General features: G+C 40.1%; 1 long non-coding RNA gene across 1 annotated transcript; it reads left to right on the top strand.

The window, feature by feature from the left end:
- Nucleotides 1-2577: 2577 nt before the first annotated feature.
- On the top strand, nucleotides 2578-8403 carry LOC146498958 (uncharacterized). The gene is made up of 2 exons (XR_014870226.1): nucleotides 2578-7670; nucleotides 8294-8403. It is a non-coding gene; the product is annotated as an uncharacterized LOC146498958 (long non-coding RNA).
- The last annotated feature ends 11165 nt before the right edge of the window (nucleotides 8404-19568 follow it).

Here is a 19568-nt window from a genome sequence, read left to right as displayed (position 1 = left end):
CCAGGAAATGTTATAAATGGATTGTCGGAACAATCAGCGTTAAAATCACCTTTGACAGTCCAGACTAAGATGGCGTTGGACATCTTCAGGGCGGAAAAGGGTTGGTGTGACCAAAGTGTGGTTTGGCTTGTTGTATGTATATTTCATAATGATACAGCTCTGGATGGACCAGTTACCAGGGCATGGAAGGAGGACAGACTCATTAAATGAGGAGAAGGAATTTTCTGGGATTGGAGATCCTGTGGGTGAGTGGTTGACTAAAAGCATGCATAAAATAAAAGCTATTTTTTGTTATTGATTGGTAATAGATTGATAATTGGCCACATTCACAGTTGTATTAACTTGTGGTGGACGTAGTCTACTTCATGTTTAAGCACTCTAATTAACAGATTGAAAATAGTGACATTAAAGGAAGAATATGCAGCGCCACCCTGTCAGATGCCAGTGCCGGTGGGGCTCAGTGATGAATCAGGTGAGCTTCATGGCTGAATTAAAACATAGATGCCCCTGCTGTGGTCAGTAAGGGATAAAAAGGGTGTGTTTTACTGTTATTTTAGCATCAGCATTATTGTTACATCAGAATCAAATAACAAGCATTGCATTGAACATTTATTGAAGCTATTGACATATTAACATTTGTATTACAGTGATTGTTATAACCCCATGTTAATCTTCTATCTACAGGTGTCAAAAGTAGTCAACAAGTTCATATTGAAGTGAAGTTCATATTAATACAGGTTTTGTTTGTAGACGATTGTGAAGACGCAGGCTCTGGGCGGAGCCAGGTGTTGAACAGATCTAACATGACAATTAAATTGATTTCATTCCCTAACACAGAATAACAAGACTGGAGCAACGACACTGGATAGGAGAAAGTCTGATACTTTCTAAGATATGAGGTCACTAACCTTTTCTTTCAATTTTCTAGCTTAATTGAATGGACACATGTTAGAATTAGAAATGGCTAATTTGTTTTTATGTCTTTTATTAGAATGAGTGGTTTTAATCATTTTTATACATATCTTGCAAATGTGCTTATAATGAGTTGGCACTCGGTTTTTTGAAGGTCATAAGCTTCGTTCGGCGATAGTCCGGACTGATAAAGTGTAGGAAATGCCTTGAGTGCAGTGGGTTACATGCAAACACGCTTACACACACATACACTAAATTAGGATAAGTCCTTGGGATATTCTGAATGTTCTAAACCAATTCTGAATCACCAAAAGATCAGTAGACAGCAACATTAGATTAGAGCTAGGAAGAGAGGTGTTTTGGTTTTCTGTCTCTTACAGAGAAAGGAACAGACACCAGACGAGGTCACAGATATACGAGGATCCTTGGCAGCAGAGACAGACACGGTGACTGCTGAAACATCAACTGGGTTCAAGTGTCATGGCATTTTGGGCTCCAGTTAGTCACCTCAAAAGGATGGATCCCATAAACACAGCAATAACCATGAAGGGGTTGACGGAAATCCAGGAACACCACACCAACGACGTTCGAGAGGCTGTTGGTCATAAGGAGAACACCTTTCTGTTCCTTTTCCTGGGGAACACGGCGGTGACCCCAGAATACACAGATCATTGTTTGAAATCGGGGCAGAATAATCCCCTGATCTGTGCAACGACTGAAGGGTTGTCTAACCCCTGATGTTGAAGGAAACAAGAGCAGAGGATCACCCGACTGGAAGACATTGGTGCCTACAGCAATAAAATAAAGGTTAAAAGCTCCTCGGACAGAGGTTCTAGTCTGAGTACGTTTGGAGGGTATAAGGTAGCACCGAAATAAAGCTGTGGGAGAACTGGGGAGTGATGGGAGTATCATCTGTACCTACTGTTGTTGTTGTAATAAAAGTTTTTCTTGCATCTGAACTGCGCAAACACAGAGGTCATCTCACATATGGTTCACCCAACAGGGGGACAAAGGGCCTAAGGAGTAAGGAGAAATGAACCCGGCAACACTGGATTGCAGGGTGTAAGTGAGCTCTTTATGTCTAAAGAGCTCATCAGGGGGAATTGTCGGATTATGATATTATTTTATGCCATGTTAGACCCCTAATTAAAGATTGTGAATTATTATGTCGTTTTAGTTTGCATTATGCTCCTGAATTAGAAGAAGGTGATAACTATTACATTTGGTAAACTGATTTGCAGTACATTAGACTGTTGATTTATTGTGAATGAATGATATTGTTTTGTGATGCATTATACTGCTGAGTTATAAGAAAATATTGTTCACAGAAAGTCATCGCCTTATTTGTCTGATTGGAAGAGAACAGAGCATTCTGCCCCATCAGCAGGAGCAGATAAACAGGGAGCCAAGGTCGTAGCTTAGGCGCTGTGTGAGAGAAAGGATGTGAATGTTTAGGCTTTTATGATTAGGTGGGGGCCACTAGAGGCTATAAGAGTTTGATCAAGGCTCCACCATTTTGAGATCTGATGCTGTCTGTTGTATGGTGTCCATCTCCCACGCGTGTGTTCATTAAATCATCGTTTGACTTGACCCGGCCGGACCAGTGTGGTTATTTTGGTTTTCCTCCTGTATCCATTCCCAATATTTGAATCCGTAACAAAGCTTAAATTAAGGATACAAGATCCAGATCCATCATTTCTGTTATGCTTCTTTTTAACATGAAGTTCAGACAGTGGACAAGTGCTCTGCTCCCATATGGAAAAGAAATAGTAAAAACTTACATGATTTACTCATGAAAGTGGCCACTTTCTCATTACTTTCATATATTGTTTTAGTAAGTATCCAAAACATACAAGTTTCATTTATATAACTTTTCAAGGGATCTTATATCTGTTTTCACTCTTGTATACTTTTCATACAAGTTTCACACAAGACAGATACAAACTTTATAAGATTTCTATATATATTTTCCATATGGTCTGTCAGACAGGATGTTACCTTGGACCTTTTCATTCTGCTGTCTCCACGTGAAGCCAAGCTATTGACAAACCCATCAGCATGATGCTGTCAAAGGGCGATCTATCCACTCCACTCCACCTCCATAATCCTGGATTTTAATTTGGGCAGGAATCAGTGACCTGACCAGATGAGAGGAATCAGCTTAAAAGAGCCTCTCTCACAGCTGAGTTTGGTGGTGAGACATTATTGGCAGCTCTCATCTGCCCTTTCTGAGCTGAGATGAGTGGACAAGAGGTATGATGGGAGTGTGAGCTCATGCTGGAGGCTGAGGGCCAGACAACACAGTGGGAATAACAGCAGATGAATAGAGGAGAGGAGGAAAAAAGCAGTAGAGATGTGTGCAAGGCTGTTTTGAAGCCTGAGAGAGGGTGGGGGTGGGGGTAAAGAGGTATATGCCCCCAGAACTGAAGGCACCTTTCTAAAAACCAAGAGTCACACTGGGACCCTGAGCCTAATGTGCCATTTCAGAAAGAGAACAGTTACAAGCTGTCAACGCCTTTAAGTTCTGTGCTCTCAGGCACTGCAAGAATTCTTTTTTTTGCTTTATTTTTACTGTGCAAAACAGCTTGTCTACTTCAGTGGAGAGTGTTAGTGTTGCATTATGAATGCTTTTTGGAGCAGATACATGAACTTTCCATATTCCAGGACTGAGTGTCTTTTACTAAGTGTTTATTTACTTATGTGTATGCATGAAGTAGTTACACTGATGGTGCATTTGGGTGAATAAGTAATGACCGCTTGGGTTGATTTCAAAGAAATATTAGGTTTTAAATCATTTTAATTATAATCTCAATCTGTAAGTTTTGATCAAAGGTTTCAGTTTACCTGTATGTGGACATCTGTAGGTGTATCTCGGTTTGCAGTTGCAGATGAAGGTAACCGCTTTAAATGGCGTTTGATCATTAGCAAGTATTTGCTAACGTGTTCAATTAACCAGTTAATTAAAGTTTGATTAAAGGTGACATTAAAGGGCTGTTCTATTCTATTCTGGTCTATTTTCTGCCTGGTGACTTAAATAAAAGCTGCTTCCTCTTCGACTGTGGTCAGTGAAAGCCAGTGATACACGTAAGTGTGCTTTTAGCGAAAATGACACATGCACAACAAAGTGGCCAATTTGGTGGGTGAATGACAGAAATCTTTACCTCAGTTATATGATTTGTTGGTGACGTTATGCAAACCAAAAAGCTGGCTTTAGTGGCAGTTAGTGGGGTTATTGTTAGGTAAACTGACCGCAGCTATTACTGTGAAAATACATTTATGTATGTATGAAAGAAACTGGATTTTTTTTTTCCCTGCACAGGTTGCTAAGCACTTGTGCAGGGCAAAAATCAAGCCTTTCATCACTGTTTTTAGTCTCTACCTGCTGCACTTCCCACCTCTTGCTTTCCATGTATCCATACAGAGGGGGTGGGGCCTGTCGCAGAGAAGAGCTCCGTCACCAATTGAACATTACAGCATGCATAAATCTTTTTTGACTAATGGTTGTGACTGGAACCATACAAACAGTCAGCTTAATAATTATCAGATCATCATTTTAAGTGACTCCTTTCACATAAGAACAGCCCTGCAATCCAAGGTGACTAAACCCAAACCGCTGCTGCTGTCTCACTGATGCTTTTCTGCCAAATGTAATGCTAAGGCAGATTTCTATTGTGAATTCCATGCAGTTATGATATGTGGCTCAAACTTCTACAAAATATTTGAGTGGCTGTTGCTATTTCTGTTTGATATAACCACATTGTGCACAGTATCTACAGAGCTCTACATGATGCCCTTGCGCTCCCATCGCTTCATATTAACTTCACAGGGTCACTGCTCGAATTCCCTTTAGCTATGGTGGCGTTATTGGAGTCTTCCACGTCGGCACATTCATCTCACACACTTTGCTTATATCTGTAAAGAACTTCATGCCTCTGTCCCACACAAGTGTCACAGTGTGTGATAAAGTCCTGTTGCCAGGGACTGTTGTTATTGCTCGCACAGGCAGACTGATATGAAGGAAATGTCAGCTGATGCTGGCCTTTGCCTGATGCAAAGGCCAGCATCAGCTGACGAAGGAAGGAAATCCGTTTGCGGCTAAAGGAAGAATGAAAAGTGACCTGAGGCTTGTCTGGTGTTTGTGCCGGGATATTTTCTGTCATTTTGGTAAGAGAGCCCCAGCACTACATTTCATACATCACAGACACAGTGACTCATCATCCTGATTTGGTTTTCTGTTTAGGTATAAGAAGATTAAAAAAAAAGTAGCTGGTGTAATCCAATGTTCAATATGCATTTTTGTGCCCGTGATACAAAAAAACATCACTGAGAGACCCCACAGCTCTCCCACTCCCCACTCCGTGCTGATTCAGAATTGATGTGGCCATCTGGTAAGATTTACAGAGATGTAGCACAGTGATCTACTCTCTGCTGTGGCCTTCCAGCACAAATCCAGTCATGGAACAATGCAGCTGAACATAATACTGCATGGAAGCAGGAGCGCTTATGAGTTGTTGTACTTTAAATTACTGCATGAGGCGAGATACCTGCCATCTATCGGGAGCTCAATCACAGCACCGCTCTGCCTGGCAGGAGATTTAACTCACTCCCGACCGCAAACGGATTTCATCTGAATCAATAACGCTGTAATTATGGCTTCCATAGATTCCTTGCACCTCTATTCATCAGTGGAATCTGACATGTGTTCCTCTAAACCTGTCAGGGGTCCTGATTTGTGGCAAAACATCTGCTGGCAGAGGGAGGAACCTGGCCTCAGACTGTTCTGATGCTGGTTAATCTGTGGGCCTGTGTTATGATGAGTCACTTAGCGGGCTGTTTAATCAAACCGGATATTATGGTCTGGCCCCTCTCCAAGCACAACCTTGTGTACGCTTTTGTGTGCTTCTGTTTTCATAACAACAAATTATATCTTGAAACAGCAACACATCACAGAATCCGTCCTAATTGGTTTTCTTTGCTTTGTTTGTGTGCCGCTGAAACACCCTGAGCCAATCTTAAATATCCAGACTTGTGTCTGCAAGTAAAAAAGGTAGGTGTACCAAAGTTATCATGAGCTTTTTTTATCTTGTGATAACTTGCAGGTCTTCGCCGCTACATTTCAAAGAAATGTATTCTCTCTTTAAGTAACCATTATGCCAAATAACCATGCATCCTGTCTCTTCTGTCTCCTCCTTCTGTCTGTCTCCACTTGTCTTTATGGTTACGGCTGTCTGATTTTTCCCTCTTCCCTGCTGTCTGAGTTTGAGGACTGTGTCCCCGCTGTCTGTACTGACACAACAACGGTAGCTGTCTCAGTGTGTGAGGGCTCTGTCTCTTATGTGCCTTTTTCTCTCGGTGATGTTTAGAAAAAACAAAAAACAAAACCCATAAAAAGCCATTTCAGAATGCATCACACTGTCTACCTAGCTGAAACTTTTCCCACAATTCATCTGTGTGCGATGATATATCACAGCCCCAGAAATCCTTGAATGCATTGCAGAGATCAGAGGTCGAAAAACTGGGCTTTAAATGCAAATATCTTTAAACAAAATATTTAGATCACATAAAAAGAACACAGCAGAACCATTTGGAATGGTGTTCCGACATCTTTGAGCAGTTAAATCTGATAAGCATGTAATGTGTAATACTGTTGAATGGGTTAATTGTTCATGTTATATAGCCTGGCATTGCTTCTAGCTGACATGCATGGAGATACTCTGAAAATAATAAAATAATGACGTCTCGTGGCCCACTTATACCCTCCATACACCCCTTCACGGTGCAGATCTAAATAAAACTACAGTTGCGGTTCTTCAGAATCAAGATAGCTACAGAAGAGGAGCATAAACTATAGATTTTCATATAAGTTAGGTTCTTAAAATGCTGTATACCTTTCCTTCTACTACCTACCTCTACTTGTCTTAATGGCTGTATCCATATCCTGAATGAATAGGATCAATGTAGCCACCTCAACATCACCCATTTTTTTTAAACCCACATTTTGATGCCTTAACTTTAGTGTTTTGCCAAACACCAGGAACCAGAAGTGATCCTATTTTGATGAGAGGATGCTTACTAGCTACTACTAAAAAGACTTATTAGAAACCGCATTTGTGGTTCATGTACACATATGGCTTCTTCTTTGCATGATTGAGCCTTAACCTGCATTTGTGGATGGCACAATGACCTGTGCTCAACACATGATTTCTGCAAGTATTCCTGAGCCAGTGACTTCTTTGACAGAACCATACCTATTTTTTATGCGGCGCTATTTGCAGTGCAGTAGATGATTGTTCTCCATTTGTACTTTGTCCCTTACACGCAGAGAATTTTCTACATTCTCTGATATTTGCTGACATTATATACTGTAAATGATGAGATATTCAAAGTCTTTCCAGTTTTGTATTATTCTACAGTTGTAGGACTTTTTTGTTGAACCTCCTTTTTTTCTGCTTTACTTTCTGAAAAGATGCTCCTTTTATACCCGGTCATGTTACAAATTAACATGATTGAATTTAGAACCTTTTTGGGGGTGCTCAAGCATCCCCATATTTCATCACTGCACCCCTAAAAATAACTATAGTAATAGTAGTAATGATGATGGCATTTGCTTCTAATGCAATACTTTCTAACTTGTCCACTGCAGACAGGATAGAATGAAAATTGTCCAATGTTACTGTGACAGTGCGCTCACACACAAGCTCTGCTGCCTCAACAACATGGCTGGAATCACCCTTCTGTGGCAGAAAGAAGACAAAGAGGTAATTTCATGACACAAATCAGTGATGCAGATTTAAAACACTTTAACTGAAATATAACAAAGGTTCAAACAGTTCTGATAATGCTGGAGCCATGTTAGGACTTATTTTTCTATCTCTGAACAGTGTCAAAAATGTTAGCTAAATCACTCGAAACTATTTGTTAATTTTAGCTTTCCACTAGACTGCTGGTATATCGCTAGTTGCAAAAAAATGGATAAATAAAGGAGCTACTTTATTGTTTCAGTTTGTTAAAGATTTCTTCTCCTGTTCTGGGCTTCAAGGTTTGTTTACAGCACAGCTCCAGATCCAGGTGAAAGCCAGTCAAGAGGATGTTACCTGTCAGTGTCCAGCAGTAGCAGCCTGTATTCAGTCTGAATATTGTTATAAATTGATACAAATCAGCTTTTGTCTTTTTATAGTTTGTAAATTCTTTTACACACAATTCTGTTGTATGTGTAGCTTCTGTTTTGCCCATAATCACTGATGATGATTTCCCATAGCTAAGCAGTGTGTTATACTGATATCAAATATGGATCCCCAACCTGCTCTTATAATAATTGTAATCAGATAATATTATTATGTTATCTTGTAGTGAATACAATGTGTTTGTGTTTGGTTATCAGTGAAAAGACGGATCGGGGGACAGAGCAATTGTACGAGAGCAGAAGGAACCGAGTGAGTAACTGGGCAGATAATGAAGATGAAAATCCATAAATATTTTTCACCAAATAATTGTGGCAGTCTTTCCATGTGGCGTTTGCATGGTCTCTCTGTGTCTTCTGTTTCCTCCCACAGTCTAAACACATGCCGTTTGGGTCATTCTAAATTCCTTATAGGTGTAAATGTGAGTGTGTTAAAATGTTACTTTAAGTGTTTGATGATCTGGTGGACTTCCTCTATGTTTTTTAGAGACTGAAACAATGCTGTGTGTGTTTGTTCCTTCTCCTCGCAAATTGCTTTTTAACTTATTTTGATAAATTTGATCAACGTGACTGAGCCTTTGCATCAGATTTGATAACCAAGTGCTTCACCCTAAAACTGGTGCATTTTGCAGGCTGTAAATATGTTTTCTAATGCTTTGAAAATGGGGAATTGTACCATTTCACTCTGTGGGGGACACACTCGGTTTTAGAGCCATTAGAAGAACTGCAGTTTTTGACACTTAACATGTTTCCCTCATTTTTCAGCCCTGGAGGTTGGTGGTTGGCGCTTGGTTAGAGCTGTCTAATTTTTTTTCTCTCTCATTCCTCTTGTCTGGTTTTGAGGACTGTGTCCCTGCTGTCTGCGCTGACACAACAGTCGCCGTCTCAGACTGTGATGGCTCTGTCTCTTGTGTGCCTCTTTCTGTCTTGATATTTAAAAAAGCCATCCAATGCTACAAAACACAGGGAATTGCATCACTCGCATCAGAATCGGAAGTGTGAAACCAATGAATGTTTGGCATTCGATAATTTAATGTTATCTTAAGCTGTAGCTTTCAAGTGAGTATTCCAGGCAAATTTACTCATCATCAGATTTCATTCTGAAAACAAAATGAGGCTTTAAGAATTATGTGTTTTATTAAGCTCTGTGTCATTCCTCCACTCCTCGGGGAAGCAACACAGATTGCCAGACCTTTTCTTTTTTTTTTTCTTTCTTTTTTTTCCTGGCCAAAAAAGCCCATCTCCCACATATGTCAGGACTACAAAGGAGGAGAGTGAATTTGTAAAATGTTGGTTTTGAAGAAAATGACAGGCATTAAATTTGGCTTTGGGTTGCCATATGAAAAAGAGCCAGTGCACATTTTGTTTCTGCCTGATTGCCTGCATTTGAATTTTACGCTTCTCATTGAAATGCTTGTTTGGCTAAATCAAAGTGGGGGAGAAAAAAAAAGGCGTTTGCTCACACAATGCTAATTACGTTGCTCTTTTTTAATGTGGGATAACTCCAGATTTGTAAAGCCTGTCATGGAGCAAAAAAAAAATGGTAATAATTAAAAGCAGAGCATCAGTCTTACACTTTGACTCTTTGGTAATTAAGAAAAACATTTGCCTCATCTCTGTCTCTGTTATCTCTTTTCACTCTCTTTCTCTTCTTTTCACTGCCACAGTGACTTTGATCAGGACATCTTGCTCCGGTTGTTGAAAAGTAACATCTATTGGGGAAGGGAAGCAGCTGCTGCTGGTGGGTAGGGAGTGCTCCTGCTCCCTGGTAATAGCTTTGGACACAGCTGTGCGCATGGCTGACTCCTCAGCACTGTTGGCCTTATCTCTAGAAAGGAGATTAGGTTTCTGGGGGTTCCTGCTGTACATCTATAGACGACGAGAGGCTTGTGAGCTGGTCCACTGTGCAGTAGCCTCAGATAAAATGTTCAAGGCATTATTCCAATTCCCTGTGTTTTTTTGTTTTTTGTTTTGTTTACTTTGGCTGTGTTGATTTCTGCCAGCCCAGAAAGTGTTCGTTTTAGCTGATAAGGCTACAGAGTTTTCAGACTTCACTCTGTTCCACTCTCCTTATTAGCCTCATTCTGTTCTCTCTGCACTGCTGCTGCTTTCATTTTCTTTTTCTTTTGATGAGACAAGCATCTGAAGCAATGAAACATCTGAAACAACTCCAAATGGTGGGTTGTCTACTTAACACAGCTCAGAGTGGTGTAAATATAGAATTGAATGGCTTGTTTCACGTTTACTCTAAACTTAATGCCCCCCCCTACTCCGAGCACATCCTTCCACCGCATCACAGGGGTCTTCATGCTTTTTGAATCTGCGAGAACAAAAGCAGCGCAAGGCAGGCTCTTGACAGCCTGACGGAAATGATGGAGTAAATGGCTGCAACAACTTGGAACTTAAGAAGCTGAATCTCTCCTCTCTCTCCCGTATTCCTCTCCCTGCGCTTTCTGAGGTTTTCAGTTTCTGGATCAAGAGGAATATTTCCGCTTCCTCAAGAATTCTAAATTGAGCTCGGCCTCTTAAGAGGATGATTTCTTTCTTTTTGACCCACTTCCAATCTCCATCATCTCTCCAGGACTGGCAGCCTCTGGATCCAAAGGATGCTGCCAGTTGTCTGTTACCTCCCTCAGTCAGATGTGAGCCAAGTCTTTTTCTCCTTTTTTGTTTTTCGTTCCCCGCACCATGCATTTCACTTGATGCCGTGTTTCTTCCAAATGTAACTCTAAATAAATAAGAAACACAGGGCTGTAAGTGCGCATTAGGAGCTCATCTTTCTTGGCAGTGTGTGATTGCTTTCATGACGCTTTCATGCTGTGTCCTCGTAACATTCATTCAAAGCCCTTGACGAATTGGATAAACAAGCAATTTAGTTACCGATACACTTTTAGGCTTGTTGTCACAACACAGATGCTTGAGGAAAAGTTTTGAAACCAAAGAAGGGGGAAAAAAGTGAAAGGTGACTAAATATTGTTTACATACTGCCTTGATGAAGCTGAACCGACTCAGTCACAGTGTTTGTTGTTGCTGTGTGACAGTGATGCCTGCGACTAGGCACTCGGGGAGTATTTGTGTGCAGAGAATAAACAAATGCAAAAGGAGAGTGTTGGTAGAAACGTCGCACTGGACCTGAATCATCTGAACACTTTATGACCGCTAAACCACTGTGGACTTTAACTTCCCACAATAATTAGTTAACACAATAAAACACACCTTTCAGCTATCTTCTCTTTTGAAATTGGGTTTTTTAGAGACTTGGAATGTAAATGTGCCTGTCTCTACAGCACTTTAGGTCAGATTCTGTTGTCAACACAAAAAGATTAGTCTATTCCAGGGGTGTCCAACTCCAATTCTCGAGAGCTACTGTCCTGCAGCTTTTAGATGCATCCTTGTTCCGACACACCTGAATCAAATGAATGGCTTGTTACCAGGCCTTTGCCAGACTCGATGGCATGCTGAAGAGGTAATCCAATCATTTGATTCAGCTGTGTTGGAGTAGGGATGCATCTAAAAGCTGGAGGACAGTATCTCTCGGGGACTGGACTTGGGCAGCTCTGGTCTATTCAGACATGATACATAGTTCATGTTTGAGGTATATTTTGTCATTTTGATGAAAATTATGTATTTAGCACAATTCTGTGTATATATTATTTGAATATCTGAATAGTTCAGTAATCAATCTGCTAAAATAAAAAATATGATAACCCATAAAACAGCTGATGCTGATGCTGAAGATCCAACATCACCCATGGATCATTACTCTCACTATACTTTCATACTAAAGTCAACCCCTGCCCATTCGTGGATTTTTCTTTGGAAAGTAATGTAGCTCTGGATTTGTGTCAAGCATAAAATATTTGCTAATTCTTTTTTGTCTTAGGATAATAGTTTAATGTATATTTGATGTTTTAACTATTAAAATAGGAAGTTATAAGCATTTTAAAGGCGGTCTTAAGTATTCGCAGATTTCAGCTACCCCCACGAGTACCCTGGGTCGACTGTATATGAGCTACCTGGATTCTTTACCGCTCTGAAAAGACTGTGACAGTTGTTCCAGTCTTTGTGCTGAGGGGTCTGGGTCAATCTGAGAGATTCACTTCATCCTGTCTTCATTTCTTTTGCTGCTTCTTCGATGACGGTCTTTTTCTTTCACCATCATATAAGTTGATGTTGTTTCCACAGTAGAAAACATCCTTCCAGAACAGATCACTGTTCGCAGTGTTTTCATTTACAACAGTAAAGTACTTCTATAACTTCTGTGGGATGCTATGCACTCACTCACTGCAAGATGACCGCAGGAAACTAAACACAACACAACACAACACAACACAACACAACACAGAGAAGGGGCTTACACAGACATGTCTCCTTTGAATACAACGCGCTGAACTTAGACAAAAGAAACTTGGTATCAATCCAGTACCAGTATTGGTATCAATACTACGATCAATATTTGACTTGACCTGCCCACCGCTATTGAATTGTGTTTGTTATTTATAATGAACAGAAAAGTAGTTAGTAGCTGTCACGCACGGTGGTGGAGGGGTGATGATTTGGGTTTAGTTTATGACAGTCATTGAATCGACCATAAACTCCTCCATATACCGAATTTCTATAGTCTCAAATCAAATGTGAGGCCATCTGCCCAATAGGTAAAGCTTGGCCAAAACTTGGTTCATGCAGCAGGACAGTGATACCAAGCGCAGCAGCAAATCTACAACAGAATGGCTGAAAAAGAGAAGATTCAAGGTTTTGCAATCACCCAGGCAAAATCCAGAACTCAAACTGGTCCTGTGGAGGAACCTTAAGGTAGTTGTGCATAAATGAGTGATTGCAAACTTCAGTGAAATGAAGCAACGTTGCAAAAAAGAGTCGGCCAAAATTCACCACAAAGGTGATGAAGTCGTACGAAAAAAAAGTCATCTGAAGTTACCGATCCTAAATAGTTTGGAGAGTTTCTTCAAACTGTTGAGTCATCGGGTGTATGTAGTTTTTCCACAAGCAGCATCTGCCTTTTTGGTTTAACTTCTTTAATGCTTCCTTTTCTGTCAGCAAAGATCAGGTGGAATTCATGATGCAGAAATGTTTGTGTAGCAAACTTTGATACTCTCTCCACTCAAGTTAATCCAGAGGTGACTAATTTGTTTGAAGCTTCCACCTCCACGCAGCCTCTCTATATACATACTTTTGAAGACCTGAAAGCGCTCAAAAGACTGCAGGAACAGCTCAGTCACCGTGAAGACACCTCTCATTAAAATATCTCACCTCTTATAGAATCCAACCTGGGCGAGAGGAAAAAGAGAGCAGCAGGGTGATGCCAGTGAGAGCAAACCAGAGAAGCAGCTGAGGTTAAACACAGAGATGGGTTCTGAAAGGCAAACTGAACTCTCGCTCCGCTGGGAGATCACGGGAAGATGAAATGTTCATAGTTGTCAGCGAGCGGCAGCTGTCTTATGTTCAGAGTTGCACCGAGGAAGAAAAGGAGACCCAAAGAAAGACAAAACAAAAGCAGTCATATAGTTTTTTGGCAAGCATGCGGTTGACTTTAGCATATTTTTGACAGTTTTTGCTCTGAAAGGAGGAAGTTTTTCTGCAGCCGGATTTATTTTATGTATTTTTTAAGTGATCTCAAACTGCTGTTGTCTCATATGGAAGCACGATCATTAGTGAGAGTGCATCGGGGGCACGGTCAGGACAGCATAAAGTTATGTTTATTATGAACCAGATATTTTTTGAAGTTTCTCCTCTCTGACTGTTTGGGGAACAGATTTACATTTTGCATCTGTTTCATCTCATTTCTCCGCCTTGAGACGTGACAAGAAAGCAGCCAGGAAGCACAGTTTACCTCCAAACTTTATGCATATTCATTTAACAGAGTGCATACAGATAATAGCAAGAGTTACCATTAAGTGGAGCTGATTTTTTTTTTCTACTCGGATTTACTAGATTCTTCTGCAGGGGTCATCTCGCCAATGCTAAAAAGCAGGTGTAGATTTGCATAGGTATATTGGTGAGTGATGGCATATAATACATATATATGAATTTTGGAAGCACTTTTTTGTTTCCTTTTTTTGGCTGATTTTCTTTTTAACTAAATTATCGCTCACTAATCCCACCACTGATCTGTGCCTTATGAGGGCAGCCCCAGTCAGTGATTGCATAATTAGCTGCAGCATTAGTAAATCAGATGCTCATTTAAACAAATTCCAGGAGTAAATTGAATGAAAAGAGCAATGTAAATTTGCCAGGTGCCTACCTATGTGTTAATTTGTGCAATCTTCAGCCTCGTGTTAGTTCTAGCTTAGGATGTATTTAGATTCTCGATCACTGCAGCAGCCAACTGTCCTGGCATTATTTCCTGCTGATAATGGTTTTGTTTTTTGTGCTTTTAAAGGGAAAGTTTCACATCTTAGGAGATGTATCTTCATGTTTCTGCTGACATCTAGATCAGATAAAGAGATTTTTTTTAAATTTAATTAAAGTTTTATTAGACATCATAGATTTTTAGATGTTGCGTTAGGATTAGGACTGGGTGGTGTTTTATTGAGGGCTGAAACACGTCTGTTTTTTTCTTACCGCAAAGTTACATTAAACACATTATATACTGTATGTAACTGGGCTTGAGTTCTTCAGCCACTTAGTGTTTGTGATGTCATAGCAGAAAGTCCTGCTGCCTATGTGGGAATATTTAAAAAAGAAAAAAAGCCTGTGCTGTCTCACACAGCCAAAACTACAACTTAAGACCATAAAGACAGTTACACTTACCAGTTAGTTAACATTAATAAGTATGCCCTAGGCCAGTGAGTGAAACTTAAATGCACAGTAAGATTAAGCATAGAGATGGAAATGTTCTAATAAGTGAAGGGAGAGTGTTGAGAAGATTGGAATGAGTACTTTGAGGAATTGCTGAATGTAGAAAATGGGAGCACACGAAGGTAGGATGAAGGGCAGATAGTAAGTCAGGAAGTGCAGAGAATTAGGGAAGAGGAAGTATGTGGGGAGGTATGGAGACATCTATGAGAGAGGGCAGTGGATTTAACTGTTTAACACGAGTGACAGGAAGCCTGAGGAATGGAGAAAAAGTGTACTGGTAACAATTTTCAAGAAGAAGGGTGATGTGCAGAGCTGTAGTTACAACAGAGGGACATATTTGATCAGTTGTAAAGCTATTGGAAAGAGTTTTTGAAGGTAGGTTAAGAAGAGAGGTGACAATCAATGAGCGCCAGCATGTTGAGACAGAGCATTACAGATGTGACGTTTGCCTTGAGAGTGTTGATGGAGATACCTTGGGAGGGTTACAAGTTGCTTTGTGTCTTGATATGGTGCCAAGAAAAAAACTGAGGTACTGCATGGGGAAGTCAGAAGTGTCTAAGAACTATGTGAGACAGTTGCAGGACATTAACAAGACAGTAGTGAGGTGTGTGGTAGGAGTCACAGATGGTTTCAAGGCGGGAGTGGAATTACATCAGGGATCAGTCTGAAGACGGTGGCATTGACAAAAAGACAGGAGACTGATCTAGGGGTGGCAGAGCAAACGATTTTGAAATTTTCATTTGGAGTGACCCAGAAGGAAAAGATTAGAAGTGAGAGGGAACTCTAAAGATGACAAGTTTGGGGACAAAGTTATAGAGGCAAGGCAGAGATGTTTGGACATGTGTAAAAGAGGAAAAGAGGATATATTGGACAAAGGATTTTGAGGATGGAACTGCCAAGCAGGCTTAGAAGAGGAAGACCTCAGTGAAGCATTATGAGTGTAGCGAAAAAGGACATGCAGAGGATTGGTGTGACTGAGGATGCTAGAGACAGGGTGATATAGAAGCAGAAGATCTGCTGTGGCAACTCCAAAACCCCACAAATTGCCTGATCCCCCTGCTGTGGGAGCAGGCAAAGAAGAAGCAGCATCTTACATAAGAGAGCTAGCCAGTTTACTACATGCTAAAACAAACATTTGGCCAAAATGTGAAAATCAGGAATCAGAAATACAGAGATTCAGCTTCTTATAATAAGCTGAAATTTTTTTGTACTTATAAGAAATGCAGTATATCTTTAGTTAGCGTCTTCATGTTAAACTAAGCTAACTATATTGCTGACTTACATTTAGGTTGTAAAATCTCCAACTTCTGGGGGTTTCTATTCAAATCAAATGTATCGTAAAAAATTTTTTAGGTCACCATCAATGTGTGAAGTCATATTGATGATGTGGCAGAACAGTTATTAAAAGCTTTTATCCTACTAAAGTTAAACATAAACTTTGTTTTAAACAGTGTTCCTAGCATAACAAACACAAGGCCATTGCTGTGTGAAATGACAGTAAACTTTGCAAATTGCATGTAGTAACTCAGGCTTTCACGTTTCACTTTCCCTGCGCACTTGTCTCACAGCTGGTTATACAGAGATACCACTGCTATTTGTCCAGCTTGGATGGTTTTAATGAATAATTTAAAGACTTAAGTGTATGGCTCAAATTCATTTTCATGTGTCTTTAAAGTCTGTGTGTTTGCAGTAACAAACAAGAGTTTCCAAAGAGAAAGAGCAAAATGGGAAGCTAAGAGATTTGGAACAAAATAGTTTTGACCTCACACTACATGAAAATAGACCAGCAAGGTGTCAGTCTTATAAAGCAGGCGCGTAAATAAACACATTTGAAAAAAGTCAGACTGTTTCTCCAAAGCTAGCTTAAAAATGCTACACAGCAAACTTGCAACTGATCTTTGTCAGCACAAATTCTGTCATTATTACATTATTTCTTTGCTTGTCGACTCCACCGCATTTCCCTTTCTCTCTTTTTTTCTCTAGAAGATGTGTAATGCATACAGCACAAAGTATTAGCCACACAGGAATATCAATTTTTGGAGCAAAATAGAAAGAGGAAAAGCACAGCTAATCATGCTAATAGTTGGGATAAAGTTGTCATGAAAAGAATGAAACGGTAATGAGTCTGTTTGAATTTTATCTTTTGGCTGCAGGTTTGCTTTGCATTCATCTGCAGTTATTGCATCTGTTTCATTTGAGCCGAGCGTGTCTCAAATATATCCTGCTTAAAGCCAACAAGACAGAGGATCTTGCCTGTGTAGTCGGCTGCTGTCAGCTGTCACCAGTTAAAGCCCTCTCCCGAGCAAGTGAATGTGCTCATTTGTGCTTCAGCCATAATCTGCTTGTAGCGTGCTTGAAAGAAAGACAGCCTCAAAGGGTGATGGTGGCCTGCTTCCAGTCAGAACACCAGTGTCAGAGGAGTCGGGCTTTGAATCGGCAAGGGGTCCATCATTAGGAGTAGTGAGCGAGGATGATTCCCAGGCAGGAAGCAGTATGTAATGGAATTGAGTGGTGACTGCGGCCCTGTGGGAGACTATGCCACAGTCTGTCTGTAATGAGCAGCGTAATGGCACGATTACGGCAGCACTTAATGACTCAGAAATGGCCACCACTACAGCGTGTGGACACCCTGCACTGTATATTCCTTCTTTCACCTCATTAGACTGAACCTTGCGCAATTACTGCACAATTTATAGGCAGTCCCATTCACACAAACCAATAGCTATCGGTTTATAATGCTACTTTAGTTTTTTTGTCTGTGTAAAAGAACAGACACACCAGGACTTTAGAGAATTTTGGAGTGACATCAGACGATGGCGGTATGGTTGATGAGACTAAATAAATAAAAATGCTTGGCTTTTGCAAAAAGTCCACTTTTAGCACTTTGACACATAATTCTTGCCATTTACAAACAGCATGATACTAGAAGAACCTACCTTTTAAGAAAAAAATACAAAAAAAAGAACTGTGTCACAGCTTTTAGGTTCTTCCATGGCCACTCTGCAGGAACAAACTAAAATACACAGCAGAGACGAGGTAAGGCATGCAATTATCTTTGCACTCCAGATGAATTACTGTTAGTGACTACGCTTTTCTTTGCAAGGAGGTCCAGAGAGCAAGACTCTTCCTTTATAGAGGAACTTCTAGTAGTAATTTAATTACATTTATTATAACTAGATATTAGTAATAATTATTATTTATAGGCTTCAGCCTCCACAACCCTAAATTGGATAAGTGGAAAAAAATTAATGGATAATAATGGATTGCATTTATATAGCGCTTTTCTAGGCACCCAAAGCGCTTTACAATTCCACTATGCATTCACTCTGACATTCACACACTGGCGGAGGCAAGCTACAGTGGATGGATTATTATTGTATTATGAAAACAATACATGAAAATTGACAGATTTCAGTCAGAAAACACAGATTCACTGCATGTCGTTACCCCCTAAAGACATAATCTGGTCCAGGAAAAACCCTGAGAATGATGATGGGGTATCATCCTTCATGATGATCAGGACTTGGGATTTCCTGTCTTTACTCCCCGAAAGATATAGGCTTTGCTACAGATTAAGTCAACAGGAAATGCTAAAACTGAAAATGAAAGAAAAAATGTTGCCAATATCCAATTTTACAGCAATAAAAAAGCACAAACTATATTTACAACTTCAATAAAAAACAGTTTTGGCCTGTATAGAAAGTCACCCTCTACTAACTTAAAAATCTGGAAAAAATAATGGTGTTACTAGAGTGCTTTAAATCTTAGTGCCTTTTGGACCATTTTCAGGGGAATTAACCGAGACCTAGCTGATAACTCAAGACTCCACCTTTTTATCACAATATTGTAACTTCTGGTTCCAAAAAACTACCATTGTGGTGGCCCAAATGCTAATGGTGAGGTTTGAAAAGTTCCACTATTTGCTACGTCAAATTGTCCCATAATTTAGATCCACTGTGTGGGCGTAATAAATGTCACCAGACATCTGGACGGTACTAAGAAATGAGATGCACACTGAATGCTGAATTATGCAGAGAATAATTTTGTTTATTTGATGTCAACATGTATATTGACAAGGACAGAAAGGGGCATAAAATAGGGGCTGCGGCCCAACACCACTGGCAGATAAACACAGTTGCTGGCAGGGTTGTCTGAATATTCTAATTTTAGCTAACAGGCCAATGTAGCAGCATCAACATGATTTAGAAGCATCAGGAGAATGTTTCATGTGGGATATATTTCTTTTGAAAATAACACAATATGTTAATTGCAATGTCTTTTTCATCATGCAAGTAGGTGTTATGCTACTGAAAATCCACTAATCATCATCATTAGGTATACGGGGAGGGTTTGGTCAAGTCCACTTTTGTTGGAGTACACCGCTTTGTTTAATTTTTTGTTTTTCAGTAAATAATCTTCAGTTTTGATTATTAGCTCCACTTAAATTTTGATCATTACTGGAGATCATAGGTGTTGCTTTTGTAGTAGTGCAAATGCAGGTGCAGTTATGACAAGTAAGATTAGGTGCACTTGCCGTGTAAATGTGGCAGCAACTCTCCGGGGAAATCCACTTGACACTGCCTAAGGATTGTGCTCGGTGCAGCTAACACGATCGGATGTTATGTCGAGCAAAGGTACAATTTTCATTAACCTCCACAGG

This window comes from Neolamprologus multifasciatus, chromosome 17, assembly GCF_963576455.1.
Source record: "Neolamprologus multifasciatus chromosome 17, fNeoMul1.2, whole genome shotgun sequence".
Lineage (NCBI taxonomy): Eukaryota > Metazoa > Chordata > Actinopteri > Cichliformes > Cichlidae > Neolamprologus > Neolamprologus multifasciatus.
Note: the sequence above shows the minus strand (reverse complement) of the source record. Positions and strands in the feature narration are given on the sequence as shown.